Below are 19,660 nucleotides of genomic sequence, written 5' to 3'. Positions count from 1 at the left end.
TTGAAATGCTATGTGAATTACAAATGGAACTCCTGATAATTACCAATAACAAAGCATAGTATATTTGATAATTACCATCAGGATCAACAATCCCATCCATTTGAAGTGCATCTGAGTTTGCCAAATCTGAATTTACAGGTGTAATGGCTAAGATTATACAACATGGCTGCATAATGTAGGAGAGTATCATTTCACGGAACACAGTAGAGAAGGGACCTGGACATGATGATAAAAAAAAATTAATCAAAACTATGAGTAAATTAACCTAATCACTGCATATAACCTACCCACAATGTTTTTCACTAGATGTGGACCCCTGCACCATCACATCACAAAAATCATAAGGATTGTAATCTTGATATAGGACCAGAACTGTAGCCAAATTCCTACAAGATTATTGATACAAGACAATGAGCAAACAACAAAACACAGAACTAATCAAAGATACTTATAATCAAGAAGTGAAATCGCACCTAAAGAATGGGAGGAGCCTTGAAGATCACAATATCTGAAACTTCTGGCTTCCGAAAGATGTATGAAACCTAAATCAATAACAGGCAAAAACTCAAAATCTTGCATACAATCACTATTTGAATTGAAAAGCCAAAATGGCGAAATTGGCAACCATCATTCATATAGTGTGTAATAAGGTTAGAATTGGGATTATACCTTTTCGGCCATTATGCGATCACCCACATCAAGGGTAGGGCTCATGGATGCAGAGGGGATGGATCTTGGTTCAGCCAACTACGATCGGAATAAGATACTGACACTCAAAGCGGTGAAGGCAGCCTTAGCATCATCGGAGCAAACACTTAATAGTTTTGAAAACCAATTATTCCTCTCAACGATGATTTTGGTACTTGCAACATTGCAGGTTTTCACGCAATCAGTAGTAGTCTGATTAGACTTCGTCGAGCTAGTACCGCCTTTATCAACCTCCGTACTGTTAATCTCGTTACATGGGAGCCACTTCGACCCTTGGAAAAACGGAATCATGGAAGACGCCTTCAACGACGAAATCCCAAAAACCCCAGAACCACCACCAACGCCACCACCGGTAGCCATTGACTTTACCAACGAGATCAATCCAACAACGAGGGGAGAAGGTTTGGAGGAGCTCTCAACGCCAAGAAAATCACATGCAAGAGTGGCATACGCCAAAACCGAACACCTTGAACCCGCCGTTGCTGCCGGACCGTACCCGGCGACGGGATCTCGGTTGGGATTCTGGAATATACGAGGACGAGAAAAAACCTTGTGAAAAATTCGGCATGTATTGGATTTTCCGGAGGCGGTGGCTAGGTTTTGGGCCACGTAGCCAGAGTAAGAAACAGTGAATCTGATCGCCATACACGCAATTTTGATTAACAACAAAAAGATTTGGAAAATTGCTTCTTCGGTGATCAACTGTTGTGACGTGAAAAGAAAACTCACAAAGAAAGAGATCCCATTGAAAATGAAGGAATCAGTGAGATTAGGAGGGTGGGGTGGAATCGAAGGGTAAGATTAGAACAAGAAGGGAAGAATCGGGAGCTGAAAATTGGGGAAAATGATGAAATCGAAAAACCCCAAAGCTGAAAACAACCTGAGATTTCCTCCGGGAAGCGATGGAGAGATCTCAAGGGTGTGGAGACGAAAGAGACTTCCGGTGAAAAACATTGTGGGTAGGTCTGTGTTTAAAATTGATAGATTTTTTTTCAAAATTGATAAGGGGTTGTGATTCTTTAGGCTTCAAAATTGATAGATTTTTTTTCGATTCTTTCAAGTTTGAATCAGAAAATGAGAAAGAGTTAGGGAAATCAAGAGTGCAATGCTCGTCCTTGTTAGGTTGAAGATGAAAGATAGATAGAAGATAGAAAAAAAATGGCGGGTTTTCAAAATTTTGGGGATTTCATTTCCCCCCTTGTATACTAAAAGCGCGTTTCATTAAAATTATAAAGCGACAGGTACAGACGACGCGCGTTTAAGATAAAGCGCCCTCCGTGTTTTTAATTTTTTTTTCTTGAGACACTAAATTAAGGGCACGCAATAAAGCGTGACGTAAATCCTTAAATTTTTTGGAGAGATGACACTATTTTAAGGGCACGTCCTTTTGCGTATCGTTAATTATCGCGTGTCGTAAAAAGCGCGTCATTAAAGGTCTTTTTTCTAGTAGTGAGCAGCTCGTAGAAACTTATCTATAACATCTCGTGTTCCATTATCTACTACAAGCCCCATATTAAAAACAAAAAACAGTTTGTAGCTATACAATAAAAATACTTAACTGAGTTTGATATATTTAACGATATGTTATTGAAGCGTTCTGATAAGTACATTAGACAAACCCACAAAGTGGTAGATGACAGCAAATCAAAACCACCCTAGCTTTCATAATTCCAACGACCTTGAGTGAAAGACAATTCCATTTCTCTAATTCGAATATTTGTGAACCTGTAGTGTCCAAATCCTAATTTAGACCACAAATACGATTGGTTGAAATCTATATAGAAAAGTAATACAAAAATATAATGTAACATCACAAATCATCCTAATCAATGAATCATTAAACCCTAAACTCAATTAGGATGGACCAGAGCAACAATTAGAAAGGATTTAGTAAAATGCCTAGATAGAAAAACGAATATGATCGAGTAAAGTAATTAACGAACTATTGTAATCATACCAGCTGATAAATAGCTTTGGGAAAAAGCCGGTGGTGATGTCCATAAGAATTTTTCGGAGGAACCCTATTCTCAAAGTGAAAATGAGAAAGAACTTTCTGATCAGGAAGTGGCCTGAACAGCAACTCCTCAGTGAATTCTACTCCATCGATTTGTTCTACTACTTCTCTCGTGGATTCAGAGGCAACATGGAGTACAAACACTAACAGCACAAAGATGGAAAGTAAACGAGCCATGAGAATCTGAATGTTCATGATTGTGTACTGTTGTATAGATCCAAAACAAAAGCTAAGTATAGATCCAAAACAAAAAGCAGCATAACTAACATCAAAGGGTAAGAGAAGGTTTATGAGATAATCAGTCATTTCCTTGTGCACAAAAAATTTCTACTCTTGATTAAACACAATACAAGGAGAGATGATCAAACAGTTCCAAAATCATAGATATAATCATAAATCAGTTTAATAGTAAAGGTTGATAAGACAATTTATCATATGAACATGTAATTCTTATGCAAGTTCATCTAAGAAGTACAACTACCAAGTAGCAACAGGAAAATTTAACAACAAATAAATGAAAATTTGGTGGACTTTAAGATGAGATCTTCAAAATTGTAATGACCCGAAAATCCTTCCAGAAATGACGTTAACTTTTCGTTACTCGATTATCAACGGTTGTAAAGTTATTTCGATTCTCAAGGTAAGAATTGAAATAAATTAAACAAAAAAAAGATATTAATTAATATCTAAAAGAAGTAATTTATATTTAACGGACATATAATTTAATTAAATGATTTTGTGGGAAAATAGGGTAAATTAATAAATAAAAGAGTTAACTAATAATTAAAGTGTGTAAGAATCTTACTAATTAAATTGTGGGAATATTTAGGTTGATATAATCAATAATCGGATAAATAAAGTCTAGGGGGTAAAGTGTCATTTATAAAAGTGTTGAATATAGTAATTTTACAATTGGGGTTTAAAGTATTATTATGGCTAAACATTAGGGACCAATGTTGTAACTTCATTTAATAACTCCCTTACAAACAGAGGAAACAATCACTTTTCTTTTCCTTACGTCTGTTACTTACGGCGTCTCATGTGCCGCCTTCTACCCTAGAAAAATTGACCGCACCATTTCATGTGGGGGCTTCTGCATGTGATGCGAGAGAGAGAGAGAGAGAGAGAGAGAGAGAGAGAGAGTATTGTTTACTCCGACCTTCTCTTTCAATAGTCTGGTGACGTTAGCAAGATACGGTGGGACTGCAACCGGGGTTTCCATAGAGCGGGCTCGGTATTGATGCAATCAATCGAAATTACGATCTCATAGGATGAAGGCTTCGATCAAGGAACCGATGCAGATCTGGAACATATGAATTTATGTGAGAGTTTTGCTAGATAGTTTTTCAACGACAGGTTTTTTTTTCACAAGGTGCTTTCCCGCTAGAAACTCCTCGGGTTGTGCAAGTAGTGTCGTTCCAAAATTTCCGTTTACTTATATAGCAATGACATAGATGGGATACGGATTCCATAAAAACAATGAGATGCATGGATAAGGGAACCATACACGCGATGAATCCACGATGAAAGTGACAGAATCGCAAGGATTAAAGGATGGATATATCGTCAATATGGAGATGGCTTTGATCAGGTGCATGTTCTCTAATTATTATTATGTGTATAACGATGGTATTAATCTCACAGACTATAAATCATTGATAGAAAAGGCTTGATATATAGAATATGACTCAAACAATTATACACAAAGAAGTAGTTATATATTCTTTTACATGTGATTTGAGCTTTCTGGTAAAAAATAAATAGCTTACCAGGGGATAAATCCTGACGTCTCACATATTTTATTGTTTTAGGGTTAAATAAATAAACATTGTTAATTACGTAATTGATTAACTAATTAGTTATTGCAAATTAACCTCGGTATAATCATATATTATATTTAGGTTGTTGTAGGTGAGCTTAAACTATATGTAATTTTGAATGTGTTTAGTCATTTTGGCGGACTAACACGAGTACAAGATGAAGCGTAGACATCATATTACGGAAACATTTAAGTGAGTTCACAATTTTAACTCACTAAGGTTGCATTATTGAAACGTGCAATCTGTAGATGGTGATTTGATTCACTTTAGGATGACCATATCATTACATGTGCTTGATGATGATATGATATTTGTGATGCTAATATATGCTTTGTGCTATTGCCATGCTATCACCTAATAATTGCTATGTTGCTTACACCTTGATGAACTGATGTATATGACACCGGTTTAAGTTGCTTGATTGAATGATGTATGGAAGTGATTTGATGTGTTGGTTATGAATATATTTCATGTTTACGTACACACTTATATTGTATGAATTACATGCTTTACTTAATGTATAAATGACATTGCGGGGTTATGCGTAGAGGGTTTGGGTAGTTCATGATCTTTGCCTAAAACCTTATTTGGATCATTGAGGGTGCCTACTAGGTTGAAAAAGTACCTATAGGAAGAGCTATAGCCAAAACGGTGATTAGTTGCCGGTCTTTCTAGATGACCGTGTGACACATGGTTTGCGGGCACTTCGGTGTTCGTGGGATGGAGTGATGTTGGTCCCTCGTTCGCGGCCAGCGCAAACATCACGTGAGAATCGGGAGGTGTATCGTTGGAATTGGCAGTGTTTGTACCAATCCTGAACGACACCGCGGGGTACTTGTACTTTGTATAGTCGGAGTAGCGAAAGTGGAGTCACAAGGTTGGTGTTTCGGGTGGAAGTCATGAGTCATTTAGAGCATTCGGCTGACCGTGCACACAAGTAGTGAACGGGGTGTTTCTCTTGGGTTAGGTAGCACTAAGAGACACTTTTCTATCAATCGGTTGGATAGATATAATAAAAGGTTGAACATGTAACAAACGGTTGGTTGCATATTAAAAGGTTGAATATATAACAAAGGTTGATTATTAACAAAAGGTTGAACATGTAACAAAAGGTTGGTTGCATATTAAAAGGTTGAATATATATCAAAGGTTACTTATTAATAAAAGGTTGAACATTTAAAGGTTACTTATATATTAAATGTGATTACTTATATGCTATGCGGTTGCTTATGTGGTATTTGGTTGATCATATATGTTATGTGGTAGAATTGTAATTAAAATGAATGATTGACCCATTTGGGGTTTGTATGTTTTATGTACAACTTTTTGAACTCACTCAGTAGGGGTTGACACTTGTATCTTTTCTCTTTTGTGCCTTATGTTTAGAAGATTGTCCTTGGTGAGAGGGGTTCTTATGGGTAGTAGACTTATATTAACGATACCACTCTTGGACATGTTTTTTATTATTTACTTTAAAGTACTATTGTTTACATTTTAAATGGTTTGGAATTATGTTTGAATTTTTGAAGTAACGTTGTGGTTTCAAAAATGTTTTGAATAAAAAAAACTAAGTCTTCCGCTAACGTATTTTGTTAAATAAATGTTTTAAAAAGAAAAAAAAAATTATGGTAAAAATCACGACGTTACAAAAATACAGTCAAGTAAAGTAATAATCTCGAGAACCCCTAATAAAACAACTAAATAACGAAAATTAAACAAAAAATAAGCAAACGAACTAACGGAAACAACATAGAATCGAAATTAAAGAGCGATTAAAAACCCTTACCAAAGAATTTTTGCATTAGTACAGTTGAAGAAGACCTAAAATAAATCTGAGACCTGAAAGCCCAAAAAACCCTCGATCGAGAGGAAAAAAGAGCAGATCCACCAATAGAAAGAGAATTGAGAGATGTGTAAGTGATGAATGCATCAAAATCTTGGAGAAATCATATGAGTAAATAGGGATGATCGTGGGACGGAACCAGTACCGACCCGTCCCGTTCTCGATTTCCCGAATACCGAATTTGATCGAAAGTTAATCCAGAGTAACGAACTGAATTAACATCACCGGTACCGGTACAGTGGTACCGGTACTCTGTACTAGTACCGGTACCGGCAGTATCGATTCCCGAATTTCATGTATTTGGAGTACCAAGTACCGTCCCGTATTTTAAAATTCGGTACGGTTCAGTACCGATTCTGGTACGGTACAGGTACGGGATTGGGATTTGGGACAAACTGTTCATCCCCATGAGTAAATAGAAACCTAGATATGATTTTAGGGAAAAAAATAGGGTAATGGAGAAAACAAACGTATGATGACATCGATTACTAGATCGTGAAAGGTTAGGGTTTCTTGATTGAGAGAAAGGTTAGGATTGATAGAATTTATGAGAAAGATCTTGCGGAAGGAGTTGATAAAGCCCGAGGCTGTGACGATGACCATATGGGATAACGAATGGCTGACTCCGGCGCAGGTGAAATATGCATGCATTGATGCTTTTTCTGAGTTATAGAATGGGGAGGTTCTTGATTGAGAGAACCTGATCTAATTCGAAGTTGAATTCACAGTTTTTGATCTAATTCACCGTTTCTCAAGAACAAATTAGGGTTCTTAATATTTAGGGATTTGTGATTTCGGGTGATTTGGGGAGTCGTAGTAGGCGGGATGTTTAATTCTTTTGGGAATGGAAAATGGTTACGAATGATTTAGGGTTCTTAGCAGAGGATTTTAGAAGGAGAAAAAGGAGTATTAGGCGGGGTGTTTAATTTTTTTGGGATTTCATTTCGCAAAAAAAATAAGGAGAACGCACCTTCTTAAAAAAAATATAAAGCGACAACTTTAAATGACACGCTTTTTATGATAGGTGCCCTCCATATTTCTTTTTATTTCTTTTCTGACACTAATTTCAGGGCACGCATAAATGTGTGTCCTTTATCCTTCAAAATTTAGAAGAGATGTCATTATTTTTGTAACGTCCCAATTTTCAAGACTAAAAATTTCTTTTATAAAACATTACTTAAAACACATTTATCAATCCATAACATAATCAGAGTATTAATTCCAAAACATATTTTCATTATCAGAGTAAAACATTCCCAGGCTGTCTAATCTATGGTGTGTGCCATGCGATCACCCCGAGCTCTTCCCTCCGCTACCTGAAGTACCTAAAACCAAAACTAAAAACCGTAAGCACGAAGCTTAGTGAGTTCCCCAACCTACCACATACCCTGCACAAACACATACTGCACATATTGGGCCACACCCGCTATTCCGGGCCTCACCCGCTACTTTGGGCCTCGCCCGCTACTTCAGGCCTCGCCCGCTACAACAGCCCCGCTGCTCCAGGACCCTCCTAGCTTCAAGCTCCGCTCGGATACAGATCTGTTTCACTTAGGCCTCGCCTGTCACTGGGCCTCACCCGCAAACATATAATAGCACATAAACATATCACAACACATAAGCTAAACATATGCTAATGGATCCTGTCCTAAGGCCTCTCCTATCTTGGGCCTCGCCCTTGTCCTGCTATTGATGAGTCATGGAACCCCGTACACGCTCCTACTGATAGTGAGATACGGGCCCAGCCCACACTCACCCTTTCCTTAAATTGGGCCTCGCCCCTGCTCTGCTGCTAATGAGATGTGGAACACCGTCCACCCTATGCTATTGGTGAGATACGGGACCTCGCCCACACTTACCACCCTACCAGGCACATACAAGTATCACACAGACAACAAGTATACTCTATCATGCAAACCATTCCTTGGGCACCCTCCCTCTATCAATGAACCTTGGTCCTAAATATCATACTGGCATGCAGTGCCCAGGGCTAACCCCTGGGTCTTCCTACTCATATCTACGTGGGCCGGCATTGTGGCCTTAGACCCATTCACACAAAGGGAAACTCACCTGGTACTGCTGAACTTGCTGGTAATCCCTCTGGCCGCTGTCTAACAACTCTCTCTGAACTGCTGCTCCACTAGCTCCCCGAGCTACCAATATCAATATAACACTTAGTCTAACTGTCCTCCAAAAGTCAACTAAGTCCACTCAGGTCAAAGTCAAAGTCAACCTTCCAGGTCAACCCTACTCGCCGAGTTTGCCTACTGATTCGCCGAGTTCATACGCTCAGAATCCTTTCATTCCCGACTCGACTCGCCGAGTCAGCCCCTGACTCGCCGAGTCTACCGATTTCCGAGTCATGTCCTGTCCAACTCACTGAGTCCCCACTCAACTCACTGATCCGAGTCTTAACTCGAAGGGTTTGGGGTTTCGCGACTTGACTCGCCAAGTCTAAGAACAGACTCGTCGAGTCCAATGCAATCTTCAACAGACTAGTCGAGTTGTTCATCCAACTTGTCGAGTTCATCTCCATCTTCATCCTACTCGCCGAGTCCACTCGAAGGACTTGCTGAGTCTATTCAGTCCTTCATATATTCAGAGGCTTTTGAGTCATGTATGGACTCCAAACTGTAGATCCACTCTTCTAAGGCCTATTCCTCACGTAAAGTGGCAAACTTTATGTGTAGCTAAGGAGATCTAGGCTCAAAACACTATAAACTAGGGTTTAAGAGAAAGAGGCTCTACAATCAACCCAAAGGCAGTTACTTTATGCTTCTCTAGGCCAAGATATGCTTAGATCTGCAGTAGCAACTTCAGATCTGGGCTTCTAACTCGAATTGGTTCTTAAACATGGCATAAAAGCCCCAAAACTCATAACCAAGGTAGATCTAGATGAAGAAGGGTGAACTTAACGACTTAATACCTTCAATAATTCTGAAAGGTGACCCAAACTCTGGATTTAGAGCCAATCCTTGAAGCCCCAATGATTCCTTCCTTCCTTTTTCTTTCAAATCACCCAAAAATGGCGAGAGACTTAAATATGCAACAATGGAGGCTGAGGGGTTTAGTTTCTGGATGAGAGAGGCTCCAAGGAACCCTAATGGAGAGAATAGGATGCTTAAATAGTGCAAAAAGTCCCGGATTTAGGGTTTCCCTCTTCAGACTGGACTCGCCGAGTCCTCTTTCCTGACTCGCCGAGTCGGTTACATAATCGATCCCCTGGATCCCGCTCTGACTCGTCGAGTTCCTCCCTGGACTCGACGAGTTGACCCTTTGACTTAGGGTTTTCTTTCCTTTCTTGGCCTTTCTGATTTTAAGTTTTACAACTCTCCCCCACTTAAACTAAACTTCGTCCTCGAAGTTCGCTATGGCCAACTGACCTCTGATCTGCCTCAAACACTCTGTCTGGGAACCTAACACCCGCTGACTACCTTCGCTTTCCGCCCGATCATTCTGACTAATATTAATCCTTGCGGATAATATTCTCGGGTTAACCCTAACCCTGACCATCCTGGAAACACAACTTACTCGACTGACAAACCTTCTGGTACTCCCCGAGTACTTATGCTGGACACCCTAAGGGTTCACCCCCTTTTCCTTGTGCGTTTTTCTGGCCTCCCCAAGGCAACGTTCCATAACCAACTACTTCCTCTGTCACTGTGAAGGTCCTATCCTTCACCAACTCTATTACTCCTGCTACTTCCAGCACGGGTCATTACCGCCAGTATCCACTGGACACTTCTCACCACTATAACTTAGTGCCGAGCACTCCTCCCAGCGAATGGTTCGGATAATCCTTCGAGTAAAAGATTCATCCCCTCAACGGTTAGAATCAGACGAGAGCTATGCAACAGGGTTAAACCTTTCCCTCTGAGATTATCCAACCTGTTGTGATGTGCATAGCACCCTTCAATCAACTAATTTTATTCCACCATAGACTGCTTACCATCACTTCCACTGACTGAAAATTTCTGCTGTCCCTTAGCCGCCTTCCGGATGAACCGAGACCACCCTGGTCCCTACTGATCTATCAATATCTGGATTACCGGCTCCCACCGGTCGCTAGCCCCAATACAACTTCTAGTCGCTCCCAGCGACTTCTGAGGAAACTTAGGCTACCTAATACTGCCCCCTCTACCCTACTACTCTGGCGCTACAAGTCCTGGGATCCTCGATCCCCTAACTTGACCCTAAGGTCCTTACCAGGTCCCACCTGTGCTACTAAAACTCACGGGCCTCGCCCACGGGTCTCACCCGACTATACTACTGAGCGACCCTGCTCTCAGGTCTCACCTATACTGCTACTCACATACGGGCCTCCCCCATGGGTCTCACCCGACTATACTACTGAGAAACCCTGCTCTCAGGTCTCACCTATACTGCTCCCAGCATACGGCCCTCGCCCACGGTTCTCACCCAGCTACATCCTGGAGCGGCCTCTCCCAAGGTTTCACCTCTCGAGAGCTATGCAGGCTAGCTCCATACTACTCTCATCAACTACCCATTCCTGATCTCTGCCTTGATCACTAGGAGATAAGGGTCTCGCCTAAACTCTGCTAACTGGAAAATACGGGCCTCCGCCCGATCTATACTACTAAGCTGCTAGGGAAAGCTACGCTTACCCGTAGTCTTACAACGCCTTCCTTGATAACTGGCCGATAGTGAATGCTAAGGCTATCCCCGTAGTCTTGCAACACTTTCCATACTGCTGCTGGAAATTGTTGCGGCTCTCCTGCCGCTCAACCATGCTCTGCATGTCGTCTCTGCCACTGACTACTTACACGGAAGCATCTCTAGCTAACCATTCTCAAGATTCTCATTCTGAATCACTAGAGTCCTATAGGAGGTACTCCAACCTGGATTCTCAACCAGCTTCCAACCATCTCGATTACATGAACAAATCAATTGCTGTACTACTTTCTTGTCTTCTCGGTGTCACGTACTCATTCTAGATCTGCGTGGTCTTACCTTTGTATACTCAGAGGGTTCTCCCCCACTTTGATCCTGCTTATACCTTACTGCTCAAAGCTTTGGCAAGAATTTCCAATCCTTACCACAATTCCGTAATCGATCTGCTGTAAAACCCAAACTTATCATAGCTATGGGATCTAACCAATCTATCCCTCAACAGCACCTTCCGAAAACTAGCGGGACACCTCCGAGCCCGACATAGAGATGCTACAGTTACTGCACCCTAAGTAACCTGCTCTAGGAAGGAACATCCTTTAACTATCATTCCCAAGTCCTCGGTATGCAGATGGCATATATCTTACTCCCAAGCAGGCCACCCTATTCTGCAACGTCCGGTGTTGTTCGTGTCTCCATGGTAGACATCTAAAAAGCCCTGCCTCCTACCGCAGGCGCCTCTGCTCGGCCCTGATGGCCATATGTGATCCTCAGAGTTGCAGGGGCAGGTGCTATCACCCGTCCTACCGAAAAAAAAACTGGTGCACTGGGCCTTCTTGTGGCCCCACTGACTGCAGTGGAAACATATCAAGTCTGATCCCTGGGTGGTGGTAGCAGTACAATGCCTGCTAAGATAACCAGTCCGGCCGCACTTGAAGCAGCCTGAATCTCCACCACTACCACTCCTACACGCACCCTCGTGCGTCCTGTCGCATCTCCCGTATCGGTTGTGGCTCTGGTAATCCCTTGATCTCAAATCTGACCCCTTGGGCCTTTTGCCCAAACCTGTGGCCACCTGAACCTCATCCTGCTTCCTCTTCCGGATCTGCTCCAAATCAATCTCCCTCTCTCTAGCCCGAGAGATCATATCTTCTAGCGTCTTACAGACGGACCTGCTCACGAACTCCCTGATGTCAGCCCTCAACATCTCGTGATATCGGTCCTTCATCATCTCCTCATCCGCGACATATTGTGGAACAAGAAGGGCCCTATCCCTGAACTTGGCGGTCATCTCCGCCACCGTCTTAGTAGTCTGCGTCAAATCCTGAAACTCCTGTGCCAACTGTTGCACCTCAATAATCATTGAAAACTCAGCCCTGAACCTGGCCGAGAAATCGCTCCATGTCATCGCGTCCAACGCGACATCATCACCAATGGGATGAACAACCTCCTCCCACCAATCCCTCGCTCTGTCCTTCAGAAGACAGGAGGCGAGTCTGACCTTGTCCCCCTCAGGACACCAGCTCGTACGAAATGCATTGGCGACATCAGCCAACCACCTGCTGCTAGCAATAGGGTCACTAGCCCCATGATAATCTGGCGCTCCGCAAGCTCTAAAATCTCGGAATGTCATAGTACATGCTCCCATCAAAGCCATTATCTCGGTACGAGAGGCTCCCAGCCTCTCATCCAAGATCTCCAGTATACCCTCCTTGACCGTGCCAAAGATCACAGGAGTCTGATCTAGGATACTACGTGTAACCTCAGCTAATATCAACTCCCTCATCCGCTCCTCGAGTTGCTCGGCCCCTGAACCCGAGCCTGATCCCTCTCTGGCGCCTGATCCACCCACTGGTCTCTCTCGCAATGTCACCAGGCTGAAAACATATCACAATACTATCAGAATACTCATCACTGCTGAGGGATCACACACACACTACAAGTTTCCCGGTCTCATCTCGACCTTTCTTGAATCGAGTACGGATCCTCTACTTTCAGTAGTACGGGCCCATACTACCTTCCATATCTATCTGTACTTTCCTCAAGAACTGCTACGACTCCACCAGGTCCCTTTTTCTACTAATACTGCTCCCAACACTATCTCATCCTAGGCTTACCCTAGGGAAACCTCTGACTCAACTCAAACCAGTCCTCAGTTGCTGAAGGCCTCCTTGTGATGCCAATTAGCCATCACCTGAATACCATCACATATGACGAGGCTTAGATAATCCTTCGAGTAAAAGACTCGTCTCTACAACGGTTAGACTCAAATGAGAGCTGCACAATAGGGCCAAATCCAGTACTCTAAGATTATTCAACCCTGATCACATGTGGCGTGACGTATTCACCTAATGGCTAACTCCCATCACTCAGAATCCCACAATGCACAAAGCAAGCAACATTTAAACAAGGGAAAAATCTAACCATAACATACTCAACGATCATAATCTCATATCAAGAATCTGTACTATCATGCAACATAAACTCATAAACTCAGGCATAACCAAAATAGGCTATCCTACTACTGTCTAATCGGCACTATCATGCAACTCAAAGCATATATAACAGGCACATAAGACATCCTCCCTAGATCCTTATTCCTAATCTAGCATGCCGTTCTACTAACTGATAATCATAACATAAACATGCATGGGTATTTTGGGGTACTTACTTGAGCTCGGCTGATTGCATGCACCATACCCTTTTCTCTTATCAAAATTCTTTTCTTTCTGAATTCTTTTTGCTTTTCTAAAACTGTTTCATTTCTAAAAACTCTTTTTACAGAATTGTCTTTTCATTTTGAAAACTTTTAGACCAATCCCTTAGTTTGAGTTCAGACACACCCGAGAGTATGTCCAAATCCCTCAAACCAAGGCTCTGATACCAACTTGTAACGTCCCAATTTTCAAGACTAAAAATTTATTTTATAAAACATTACTTAAAACACATTTATCAATCCGTAACATAATCAGAGTATTAATTCCAAAACATATTTTCATTATCAGAGTAAAACATTCCCAGGCTGTCTAATCTATGGTGTGTGCCATGCAATCACCCCGAAATCTTCCCTCCGCTACCTGAAGTACCTAAAACCAAAACTAAAAATCGTAAGCACGAAGCTTAGTGAGTTCCCCAACCTACCACATACCCTGCACAAACACATACTGCACATACTGGGCCACACCCGCTATTCCGGGCCTCGCCCGCTATTTTGGGCCTCGCCCACTACTTCGGGCCTCGCCAGCTACAACCGCCCCGCCGCTCCAGGCCCCACCTGGCTTCGAGCCCCGCTTGGATACAGATCTGTTTCACTTAGGCCTCTTCTATCACTGGGCCTTGCCCGCTAACATATAATAGCACATAAACATATCACAACATATATGCTAAACATATGCTAATGGATCCTGTCCTAAGGCCTCGCCTGACTTGGGCCTCGCTCTTGTCCTGCTATTGATGAGTCATCGAACCCCGTCCACACTCCTACTGATAGTGAGATACAGGCCCAACCCACACTTACCCTTTCCCTAAATTGTGCCTCGCCCCTGCTCTGCTGCTAATGAGATGTGGAACACCGTCCACCCTCTGCTATTGGTGAGATACGGGACCTCGCCCACACTCACCACCCTACCAGGCACATACAAGTATCACACAGACAACAAGTATACTCTATCATGCAAACCATTCCTTGGGCACCCGCCCTCTATCAACGGACCTTGGTCCTAAATATCATACTGGCATACAGTGCCTAGGGCTAACCCTTGGGGCTTCCTACTTATATCTACATGGGCCGACATTGTGGCCTTAGACCCATTCACACAAAGGGAAACTCACCTGGTACTGCTAAACTTGCTGGTAATCCCTCTGGCCGATGTCTAACAACTCTCTCTGAACTGCTGCTCCACTAGCTCCCCGAGCTACCAATATTAATATAACACTTAGTCTAACTGTCCTCCAAAAGTCAACTAAGTCCACTCTGGTCAAAGTCAAAGTCCTGGTCAAAGTCAACCTTCTAGGTCAACCTACTCGCGGAGTCTGCCTACTGACTCGCCGAGTTCATATGCTCAGAATCCTTTCATTCGTGATTCGACTCGCCAAGTCAGCCCCTGACTCGCCGAGTCTACCGATTTCCGATTTATGTCCTGTCCAACTCACTGAGTCCCCACTCAACTCACTGATCCGAGTCTTAACTCGAAGGGTTTGGGGTTTCGTGACTTGACTTGCCGAGTCCAACACAATCTTCAACAGACTCGCCGAGTTGTTCTTCCAACTCGTCGAGTTCATCTCCATCTTCATCCTACTCGCCGAGTCCACTCGAAGGACTCGCCGAGTCTATTCAGTCCTTCATATATTCAGAGGCTTTTGATTCATGCATGGACTCCAAACTGTAGATCCACTCTTCTAAAGCCTATTCCTCACGTAAAGTGGCAAACTTTACGTGTAGCTAAGGAGATCTAAGCTCAAAACACTATAGACTAGGGTTTAAGACAAAGAGGCTCTACAATCAACCCAAAGGCAATTACTTTATGCTTCTCTAGGCCAAGATATGCTTAGATCTGCAGTAGCAACTTCAGATCTGGGCTTCTAACTAGAATTGGTTCTTAACACATGGCATAAAAGCCACAAAACTCATAACCAAGGTAGATCTAGATGAAGAAGGGTGAAAGTAACGACTTAATACCTTCAATAACTCTGAAAGGTGACCCAAACTCTGGATTTAGAGCCAATCCTTGAAGCCCCAATGATTCCTTCCTTCCTTCTTCTTTTAAATCACCCAAAAATGGCAAGAGACTTGAATATGCAACAATGGAGGCTGAGGGTTTTAGTTTCTGGATGAGAAAGGCTCCAAGGAACCATAATGGAGAGAATAGGACGCTTAAATAGTGCACAAAGTCCCAGATTTAGGGTTTCCCTCTTCATACCGAACTCGTCGAGTCCTCTTTGCCGACTCGCCGAGTCGGTTACTTAATCGATCCCATGGATCCCGCTCCGACTCGTCGAGTTCCTCCCTGGACTCGACGAGTTGACCCTTTGACTTAGGGTTTTCTTTCCTTTCTTGGCATTTCTGATTTTGAGTGTTACAATTTTTAGGGCGCACGCTTTTGCGTATCGTAAATCACTGTGTGTCATTGTTTGCGCGTCATTAAAGGGTTGTTTTCTAGTAGTGATTGGATTCATCTGACTCGATCTCACTTACTGATACTGATTTCCTGCTTCTACTCTTAGAACTTTAATGCTTGTTGTTCTTCCAAATCATCAATATGGAATCATCTAAATCTCCAGAATCATTCATGAGATGAACTTGAATATGAATAATAGGAACAGAGGTAGATGTGAAAACCGACAAGCTTCTTGTCAAGTGAAAGTCGACTTAAGGTCAACGAGTCATCTTGGTCAACTCAACTAATGTTATATGTTAGGGATTTCCTTATGTTTACTAATTCATAACTATAAATCCTAATGCAAAGTAACACTTGAAAGTCCCAAATGTTCAAAATTTAAAACCCTAATCTGAGTTAGGGAAGTAACAGCTCTATAAAGTACTATTGAGTACCCTTCGGGGGTGTATAACACTCAAAATGTAATGTAACTAAGTCTAAAGTCCTTACTCTACAAAGAAAAACATTAATAAGGGCTCCCAACAAGAATATCAAATCTCTCCAAGTATGTGAAATCTCTCCCAAATCTCTCCAAGAATATGAAATATCTCCCAAATCTCTCCAAGTACGTGAAATCTCTCCCAAATCTCTCCAAGTATGTGAAATCTCTCCCAAATCCCTCCAAGTATGTAAACTCTCTCCCAAATCTCTCCAAGTATGTGAAATCTCTTCCAAATATCTCCAAGTATGTGAAAGCTCTCTTAAATCTCCCTACGCACCTTCCTCAGTTGAAAACAGCCCAAAACCAGAGGAGAGAACCCTAAAGGACCCTCTTGGTCCGGAACCCTCTTGGTCCGAAACCCTCTTGGTCTTGAACCTCATGGTCCGGAACCCTCTTGGTCTAGAATGCCTTCTAAAGAACCAAGAGGAGTGCGTCATCGGAACCTCGCTCTGGAAGGTCTCGCAAGTGCTTCGAAATCCCTAGCCGGCGCATACCTCGGTCCGGACCTCCAGACTTTGCACCATGCTCCAGATCAGAAGGAAGAGCTTTGGATGTTGCCAGTTGACTCCGGATCCTTGGAGAATGACTTCGGAAACCTCCTACACCCTTCGGACCCTCGCAGGAACAACACTCCACTCCGAATTTTCATCATTTTCTGACCATTTCATCATTTTAAGGTATTTTGACGCCGGAAATCACACCAAACTTGTATTTTTCATATCCTAAACCCATTAAACCCCTATTTTATGCCAAAATTAATTATTTTAAACATATTTATATAAAATAATATCCAAGATTTTTTTAAGGGGGTTTCTAAGAAGGTAAGGAGTTTGACTTTGTAATGTGATGCAAATCCTCCAGTTTCCCATGAAAATCCCAGTTAATCACACATTATCGTTAGAAAACAAGCTTTACCCACCATCCCTCCATGCAAATGTCAAGTCACACTTATCCTCTCCTTTAGATACATGAACTCCTTTCCTCCCTTATTCCACTTCTTACTTTTCACTTCCAGAAAACTGTCAAGAATACTCTCAATTCCTTCAAGCTCCAAGTTTATCTCTTCCATGGAAATTACCATATTTCTTGGGTGAGTATTTTATCCACTTTAAATAATTATTCTTCACATTATTCTAAGATTTCATTATATTCACACATTAAAATTATTCATAGAATCCTTTAGAGATTTAAGAATCTTCCAAGTTTTGGAGCTTGGAAACTTCCTCAACACTCTTCAAATCACCCAGCAAACAACCCGAGGTGAGCTTCATACCCCACCTTTTTCAATATTTTAGTGTCTTTGGGGGGAGAGTACAAGTCAAATCTTGTCTAAATACTTGAATAATTGCATGTCTACGGATGTGTGGATTTGTTTGTGAAATATTATTAAAATATTATTTTAGTGATATTCTTATGGACGTAAGTTTTCACAATATCATGAAGAACAGTAGGTAACCAAATAATCCCACAAAGGATATTTTAGGTACAAAAGAGTCTCCCAACTTTTGGTTGCGTCCAACTTAACCCTTTTAACTATACTCTCATTTCCAAAGATAAAGTATAAAAAGGGACCTTGATTAGTTGACGTACACTATTTCTAGGGAATTTCAAAAATGGGAACTTTGTGACAAATTTAAAACTATTAGGGATTATTTATGAACATTGATAAATAATTTCACCAAGGAAATACACAATTGAAGCCTTTATGACAGAAAAAATTTGTATGTAATAAAGCTGCTGTCATAAACTCACACAAGTCAAAGTTTTATATATAAATCACAACTTGGTATTTTTTTTATGATAATTTCAGTCGCATATAATCTTTTATAAAGAAAAAGGGGTTGCTTGCCGGTTTTGATAATATTTGGGTCATTTTGATAAATATTTCAAAGTGGATAAATTCAAATAAAGGAAACGACCGAAACGAAATATCTAGTTACAATTACAATTATTATTATTATTTATTTAGTAAATAATGATTTTCGCGATTTGCTCAACGATCAGTTAGTATTCTAGTCAGACAAATCTTCACAGTACATATATTAATACAATATTGTACGCTTTAAGTCTTGTAAAAGTTATAAATAGAGTCTCCTGGAGAGAGAGCGGGAATTTGTGTATATATCTATACGGGGTTGACACCCCGCACCTTCGCTATTTGCTATAGCTACACTGGCCAGTCTAGGGTGACAAATGTCTTGAACAAAACCAACGCTTGAAGAACGTCATAACATGCACTCCGTCATATTAGTATGGTTATAACGACTCACTAGAATATATCAGAAATGTATTTATATAGATTCTAGCTTTGGTTTACAATCAACTCTATTTTGATTTTCTCAAATGAGACCTTTTTCACACAAGTGTTATTATTTTGTTAAAGCTACTATTTTATACTCATAAAATATAGGATTTTCTGGAGGAAACCATTTTATACGATTTCGATAATGACGAACAAAGACATACATGCAACTATACTCGTTTTGAAACAAGACTTACAACCATTTTGATAAGAAAATATTGGATTTTCTGGATTTCTAAACTACCATCGAAGTTTTACATGAAAATGCTTATGAACTCGCCAACATATTTTATGTTGACGCTTTTCAAATGACTTGTATTCTCAGGAAACCAATAAGTAGGTTATGGAATCGCGGACTCAAGATTATTTTGTTGTATTTTGGAAATTGCTTACCGATGTTTCTATTGTGTAGAATTTGGGAACATAAATATCATGTAAAACAATGTAAGCTTGTTATATTGATGTATGTTGTTTGGATTTTCTATGTTTCGTTCATATGGAATTGTTATGATACTACACAATGAAGTCACCCGCCTCCGGACGTTTCCCCCGTTCTGGTCCGGGGGTGTGACAAGTTGGTATCAGAGCATTGTTTATAGTGAACTAATATATCTAGCCATACAAGATATACAACTATAAATACAATTTGACTCAAACACTCTGACTAGAAGTTTACATACTTGCTAGGATGATATCATAACAAGAACAGACAAGATAACTTAAAGGTTGAACACTACAGTCAAACC

At 41.2% G+C, this 19,660-nt stretch overlaps 1 pseudogene; it reads right to left on the bottom strand.

Moving 5' to 3' along the window:
* Window positions 1-473: 473 nt before the first annotated feature.
* LOC145094884 (putative thylakoidal processing peptidase 2, chloroplastic) lies at window positions 474-1,640 on the bottom strand (annotated as a pseudogene).
* Window positions 1,641-19,660: the final 18,020 nt, after the last annotated feature.

The sequence above is a fragment of the Lactuca serriola genome, chromosome 3, assembly GCF_051521515.1.
Source record: "Lactuca serriola cultivar US96UC23 chromosome 3, Lser_US96UC23_V15, whole genome shotgun sequence".
NCBI lineage: Eukaryota > Viridiplantae > Streptophyta > Magnoliopsida > Asterales > Asteraceae > Lactuca > Lactuca serriola.
The sequence above is the reverse complement of the archived record's forward strand: the minus strand, read 5'-3'. Positions and strand labels throughout refer to the sequence as shown.